Source organism: Pseudophryne corroboree, chromosome 7 (genome assembly GCF_028390025.1).
Source record: "Pseudophryne corroboree isolate aPseCor3 chromosome 7, aPseCor3.hap2, whole genome shotgun sequence".
Classification (NCBI taxonomy): Eukaryota; Metazoa; Chordata; class Amphibia; order Anura; family Myobatrachidae; genus Pseudophryne; species Pseudophryne corroboree.
The window spans coordinates 219,357,835-219,366,042 of record NC_086450.1 but is presented as its reverse complement, the minus strand read 5'-3'; positions in this window follow the sequence as shown (position 1 = coordinate 219,366,042).

The window sequence follows — 8,208 nt, the reverse complement described above, 5'->3', positions numbered from 1 at the left end:
GCATCTTTACATCATTTGGGGTGAAGTGCTTGGCACAACTGAGACACTCAGACATGGAAAAATTTTGAGCCTAATTCAGACTTGATTGCAGCAGCAAATTTGTTAGCTAATGGGCAAAACCATGTGCACTGCAGAGGGGGGCAGATATAAGATGTGCAGAGAGACTTAGATCTGGGTGGGGTGTGTTCAAACTGAAATCTAAATTACAGTGTATAAATAAAGCAGCCAGTATTTACCCTGCACAGAAACAATATAACCCACCCAAATCTAACTCTCTCTGAAAAATGTTATATCTGCCCCCCCCCCCTGCAGTGCACATGGTTTTGCTCATTAGTTAACAAATTTGAAGCTGCGATCAGGTCTGAATTAGGCCCCTTGTGTCTTAAGGTGGGTATACACTGATAGATATATCTGCCGATCAATTGATCGGCAGATATATCTATGGACAGATCGGGCAGTGTGTTGAGCATACACACTGGCCGATCCGTCGGGGACTGACGTCATGAACTAAGCGGGCGTGTACACACGGCCGCCCAATTCAGCTGTCAATCACTGCCAGCTGCCGCAGCCAGAGCTGGCCCTAACCAATATGATGCCCTAGGCAAGATTTTGGCTGGTGCCCCCTAGCACCACCGCTGGTTCCGCCTCTGACCTTGAACCTCTTTCCCAGCACAATCACCCCTCGCCCATAGCAGTCCTTATTTTGGTATTTGTACCCCCTATATTTTAAATAGGAACAGTTCGCACATTTGGTGCACAGCCCAAAAAGGGGTGTGTTTTTGCTGGCAAGGGGCATGGCCACACAATAGTAACCCCAATTCCAATTACGCCACACAGTACTGCAACTTTATTCACATTTGATCATGCAATGGTGTCTATGGGCTAGATGAATCATCGCTTGGAAAGTGATAAAATGGAGAGTGATAAATGACTGGCCAATCAGCTCCTACCTGTCATTTTCCAAAAAGGGCCTGTGAAATGTCAGTTAGGAGCTGATTGGCTGGTGCCTTTTCTATCTCCATTTTATCACTTTTCAAGCGATGACGCATCTTGCCCTATAATTCAAATTACATCTCACAGTAGTATCACTTCACCTTATAAACGTTACTCCTCACAGTAGTGCCCCTTTTTCACAATACATCACACTGAATTGCTCCTTATTCACATTACACCACACCCAATTGCTCTTTATTCACATTAGACGACACAGTAGTGCCCTTTCTATAAGCAATGCCACATAGTAGAGCACCTTATACACGTAATTCCACACATTATTAATGCCTATATACACATAATACCACACAGTAATGCCCCTTACACATGACACACATTATTAATGTCCTTATAAACATAATGCGCCTTACACATTATGACAACCTTTATTAATGCCCTTTTACACATAATGTCCCTTACACATTTGCCGCACATTATTAGTGCCCCTATACACATAATGACACACATACAGTAGTACCCTGTTACACATATGCCGCACATTATTAATGCCCTTATACACATAATGGCACACATAGTGCCCCTTACACATATTCCAAACACTACTGCACAACCAACCCACTCACATGCACACAGCACTCACACTGCCATGGACACTGTGACCTCTGCCTCTGCATGGATAGAGATGTGTCCTCATAAATCTTGCCTCAATGCTAACATCGGGCACCTTTTTTTAATGAAAATGCAAATTATTTGCATTGCTATGTGGCTAGGATGCACAAGCAGCTTTTGCTGATTAAAATGATATGCAGCATGCCTATATACTGTGTGAGACTGTGGCTGTATCTGCATATGAAATGCTACACACAGAATATAGGCATGCCGCATATCATTTTAATCAGCAGAAGCTGCTGATGCCCCTAGGAATATCAAATGCCCTAGGCAATTGCCTAGTTTGCCTATGCCTATGGCCGGCTTTGGCCGCAGCATGTGTACGGGTGGTCGGCCGACCGCCCGTATACACACAAATTGACGAGCCAATATATCGGTAGATATATTGGCCATCGGCTGTGCTGCGGGGCCGATGCAATATGTCTGTGAACGACGGAGTTCACAGACATATCGCCCATACACACTGGCCAACGGACCCGCGATATATCGGCTGTTCAAGAGAATGGCCGATATATCGGCCAGTGTGTACTCACATTTAGTGTCATTGTAAATACATACAAAACTGTTCACAGCATGCCAGAGATGCTAGGCTGAAGCTGCAATCCCAAAGAAATTGGTACCACCTGATGTAAGTACAAAGTTACAAATTCAGTATAATGGAATGCGGTGGGAGGAATAGCTGTGGCTGCTTATATCAGAACTATTTTTAACAATTTTGTGATTTTGTTGCACAGAAGTAGTACATACAACACTGCAAGCTCCAGTGCTCAGTGTATTCTAGTTATGTAGTTTTGATGCTTAGTGGTGCAAATAAAATTTTGAGAACAAAGGATACTTGTTGTGGCTAAGTCGCAAGGACGCTCGTGCGCCAAGAGAGCCACTTGGCCCCTAGAGCAAAGGTTTATGGGAACACATCAATTTATATTTTAGATCTAGTGGCCCTTTGAATGTGTCACCTGCAAACATATTTTTTAAAAGACAATCTCTGAATGTGTGGATATAAACTAGATTTTATGGAATTATAAAAGAACACATGCTTTTTCTGTATATATACTGCTTTGAATGTTGCATGCTAGTGTCATTTTAAATAGTCATTGTGGGTTCATCGATTATTTACCTTCATTAAAGTAATAATTCACCCTCCAGTGTATATTCTGCCAACAGAAGGGAACAGGTTAAATCCATCTTAAATCAAATACTCCTTATATATTTCCTATTTGTTTCACTAGAATGCTGAAGTGTACAGAAATCATATAATCTCAGTTTAGCTATGTGTTTAGAACCCCCTAGTGTTCAGTTTAGGTGTAAGAGTCTCCTAAAGATTTATCCTTTACATCTCCCTCGCTCAGCTCTATTGTTCTATTTCAAGGGCTGTAATAAAATCCTCTCTCTGAAGGTATTTACCTTGACTTACAGTAATAATACCTAATAAACTGAGACGTACTATACTCTCTGTGCATTCACAATACAGTCAGGATGCTTTGCTGCAATATTATTTTTCTACAGAATCAATTATTTCCTTGTCTTTTCCATGCACATCACACACTGTAGTCCGCAAGCGTATTATTTGGGCACAAAAGGCTCTTTTTTTAATACTGTGCATGTGCACAAAAACTTTTACACGTGAGTTCACTTGTGGATCTCTCTGTATTTTGCATTGAAGCCTACTTATGCTTAAAGTGACAGAACAGAGGATGAGGGGTCATGCAGAAGTTGGTCAAAGTACAGTAAAGGCATGTTCACGCACATGTGTCTCATGAAGACTATGATGATGATGCTCAATGTCTGCTTCTGATTGAGTGATTGCATCTGTATCGCTCACACTGATACTATTCCTATTATTAGCATGACTGCTACCTAGGGTTGCCACCTCTCCTGGATTTTCTGGATTCTCCAGGATTTGGTGGCATCCCTCCGAAAGGCTTTTCCCCTGACATGGATTCCGGGATTCTCCTGGAATAAGGGGACCTGGGAGGGGAGGCAGGCATGGGAGCAGAATAAGGGGACATGGGAGCGGAGGCAGGTCTGTGTCAGTCATGGCCGTCCTGACCCCTATGTGTGCGCCACACATACTGCCGCCGGCGCCGCCCACAGCAGTCCCACTGGTTTGTTGGCTGGTGGAGGCAGAGCTCTGTTAAGACTGACAGGTCTGTATCAGTCTAACACAGACCTGTCAGTCTTAGCAGAGCTCTGCCTCCACCTGCTCACAAAGTAGTGGGACTGCTGGGGGTGGCACTAGCAGCGGTGCGTGCGGCACGTGGGACGGCCATGAATGGTTTAATTCTGCTGTTCCCATGGAGTTGGATTATGGAAGATTATGGAAGGTTAGACCATATGTGTTGATGTAGTGGGATACATTTTGTGTGATCTGGATTTGTTGTCTGTGCTCTCATGTGTGGGGGAGGTATTCAAAAGGGGGTTATTTGTGATCTACGTAGATTATTTAAATGTACTCACCTAGGCTAGTGCGGCACTAGTAGTGCCCAGTGTCGCTCAGTGCGGCTTCCCCCTCAGTCCTCACTCATGGCTGTCCCGTGCGCCACACGCACCGCCACCGGCGCTGCCCCCAGCAGTCCCATTGGTTTGATGAAGTGCACATGAAAGCAGAAATTCTGACTTTTGTAAACTTTAAACTGGACTGCAAACAGTTGCACACATTTGTTTGTTCATAGCCAAACATATTAAAGTCTCTGCATTCAAATGATAAATATAGAGATGAGCGGGTTCGGTTTCTCTGAATCCGAACCCGCACGAACTTCATGTTTTTTTCACGGGTCCGAGCAGACTCGGATCCTCCCGCCTTGCTCGGTTAACCCGAGCGCGCCCGAACGTCATCATGACGCTGTCGGATTCTCGCGAGACTCGGATTCTATATAAGGAGCCGCGCGTCGCCGCCATTTTCACACGTGCATTAAGATTGATAGGGAGAGGACGTGGCTGGCGTCCTCTCCATTTAGATTAGGGTTGAGAGAGAGAGAGAGAGATTGACCTGAGGCTGTGATACTGTAGAAGAGAGTGCAGAGTTTAGTGACTGACGACCACAGTGACCACCAGACAGTGCAGTTGTTTGTTTTATTTAATATATCCGTTCTCTGCCTGAAAAAAACGATACACACAGTGACTCAGTCACATACCATATCTGTGTGCACTGCTCAGCCCAGTGTGCTGCATCAATGTATATATATATCTGACTGTGCTCAGCTCACACAGCTTATAATTGTGGGGGAGACTGGGGAGCACTGCAGTGCCAGTTATAGGTTATAGCAGGAGCCAGGAGTACATAATATTATATTAAAATTAAACAGTGCACACTTTTGCTGCAGGAGTGCCACTGCCAGTGTGACTAGTGACCAGTGACCTGACCACCAGTATATATAATATTAGTAGTATACTATCTCTTTATCAACCAGTCTATATTAGCAGCAGACACAGTACAGTGCGGTAGTTCACGGCTGTGGCTACCTCTGTGTCGGCACTCGGCAGCCCGTCCATAATTGTATATACCACCTAACCGTGGTTTTTTTTTCTTTCTTTATAGTCATACTAGTTACGAGTATACTATCTCTTTATCAACCAGTCTATATTAGCAGCAGACACAGTACAGTGCGGTAGTTCACGGCTGTGGCTACCTCTGTGTCGGCACTCGGCAGCCCGTCCATAATTGTATATACCACCTAACCGTGGTTTTTTTTTCTTTCTTTATACATACATACTAGTTACGAGTATACTATCTCTTTATCAACCAGTCTATATTAGCAGCAGACACAGTACAGTGCGGTAGTTCACGGCTGTGGCTACCTCTGTGTCGGCACTCGGCAGCCCGTCCATAATTGTATATACCACCTAACCGTGGTTTTTTTTTCTTTCTTTATACATACATACTAGTTACGAGTATACTATCTCTTTATCAACCAGTCTATATATTAGCAGCAGACACAGTACAGTGCGGTAGTTCACGGCTGTGGCTACCTCTGTGTCGGCACTCGGCAGCCCGTCCATAATTGTATATACCACCTAACCGTGGTTTTTTTTTTCTTTCTTTATACATACATACTAGTTACGAGTATACTATCTCTTTATCAACCAGTCTATATATTAGCAGCAGACACAGTACAGTGCGGTAGTTCACGGCTGTGGCTACCTCTGTGTCGGCACTCGGCAGCCCGTCCATAATTGTATATACCACCTAACCGTGGTTTTTTTTTCTTTCTTTATACATACATACTAGTTACGAGTATACTATCTCTTTATCAACCAGTCTATATTAGCAGCAGACACAGTACAGTGCGGTAGTTCACGGCTGTGGCTACCTCTGTGTCGGCACTCGGCAGCCCGTCCATAATTGTATATACCACCTAACCGTGGTTTTTTTTTCTTTCTTTATACATACATACTAGTTACGAGTATACTATCTCTTTATCAACCAGTCTATATATTAGCAGCAGACACAGTACAGTGCGGTAGTTCACGGCTGTGGCTACCTCTGTGTCGGCACTCGGCAGCCCGTCCATAATTGTATATACCACCTAACCGTGTTTTTTTTTTCTTTCTTTATACATACATACTAGTTACGAGTATACTATCTCTTTATCAACCAGTCTATATATTAGCAGCAGACACAGTACAGTGCGGTAGTTCACGGCTGTGGCTACCTCTGTGTCGGCACTCGGCAGCCCGTCCATAATTGTATATACCACCTAAACGTGGTTTTTTTTTCTTTCTTTATACATACATACTAGTTACGAGTATACTATCTCTTTATCAACCAGTCTATATTAGCAGCAGACACAGTACAGTGCGGTAGTTCACGGCTGTGGCTACCTCTGTGTCGGCACTCGGCAGCCCGTCCATAATTGTATATACCACCTAACCGTGGTTTTTTTTCTTTCTTTATACATACATACTAGTTACGAGTATACTATCTCTTTATCAACCAGTCTATATATTAGCAGCAGACACAGTACAGTGCGGTAGTTCACGGCTGTGGCTACCTCTGTGTCGGCACTCGGCAGCCCGTCCATAATTGTATATACCACCTAACCGTGGTTTTTTTTTCTTTCTTTATAGTCATACTAGTTACGAGTATACTATCTCTTTATCAACCAGTCTATATATTAGCAGCAGACACAGTACAGTGCGGTAGTTCACGGCTGTGGCTACCTCTGTGTCGGCACTCGGCAGCCCGTCCATAATTGTATATACCACCTAACCGTGGTTTTTTTTTCTTTCTTTATACATACATACTAGTTACGAGTATACTATCTCTTTATCAACCAGTCTATATTAGCAGCAGACACAGTACAGTGCGGTAGTTCACGGCTGTGGCTACCTCTGTGTCGGTACTCGGCAGCCCGTCCATAATTGTATATACCACCTAACCGTGGTTTTTTTTTCTTTCTTTATACATACATACTAGTTACGAGTATACTATCTCTTTATCAACCAGTCTATATATTAGCAGCTGACACAGTACAGTGCGGTAGTTCACGGCTGTGGCTACCTCTGTGTCGGCACTCGGCAGCCCGTCCATAATTTTATATACCACCTAACCGTGGTTTTTTTTTCTTCTTTATACATACATACTACTACGACATCTCTTTATCAACCAGTCTATATTAGCAGCAGACACAGTACAGTACGGTAGTTCACGGCTGTGGCTACCTCTGTGTCTGCACTCGGCAGGCAGTCCGTCCATAATTGTATACCACCTAACCGTGGTTTTTTTTTCTTTCTTCTTTATACATACATAGTTACATAGACATCTCTTTATCAACCAGTCTATATTAGCAGCAGACACAGTACAGTACGGTAGTTCACGGCTGTGGCTACCTCTGTGTCTGCACTCGGCAGGCAGTCCGTCCATAATTGTATACCACCTAACCGTGGTTTTTTTTTCTTTCTTCTTTATACATACATAGTTACATAGACATCTCTTTATCAACCAGTCTATATTAGCAGCAGACACAGTACAGTACTGTAGTTCACGGCTGTGGCTACCTCTGTGTCTGCACTCGGCAGGCAGTCCATAATTGTATACTAGTATCCATCTCCATTGTTTACCTGAGGTGCCTTTTAGTTGTGCCTATTAAAATATGGAGAACAAAAATGTTGAGGTTCCAAAATTAGGGAAAGATCAAGATCCACTTCCACCTCGTGCTGAAGCTGCTGCCACTAGTCATGGCCGAGACGATGAAATGCCAGCAACGTCGTCTGCCAAGGCCGATGCCCAATGTCATAGTAAAGAGCATGTCAAATCCAAAACACCAAATATCAGAAAAAAAAGGACTCCAAAACCTAAAATAAAATTGTCGGAGGAGAAGCGTAAACTTGCCAATATGCCATTTACGACACGGAGTGGCAAGGAACGGCTGAGGCCCTGGCCTATGTTCATGGCTAGTGGTTCAGCTTCACATGAGGATGGAAGCACTCAGCCTCTCGCTAGAAAAATGAAAAGACTCAAGCTGGCAAAAGCAGCACAGCAAAGAACTGTGCATTCTTCGAAATCCCAAATCCACAAGGAGAGTCCAATTGTGTCGGTTGCGATGCCTGACCTTCCCAACACTGGACGTGAAGAGCATGCGCCTT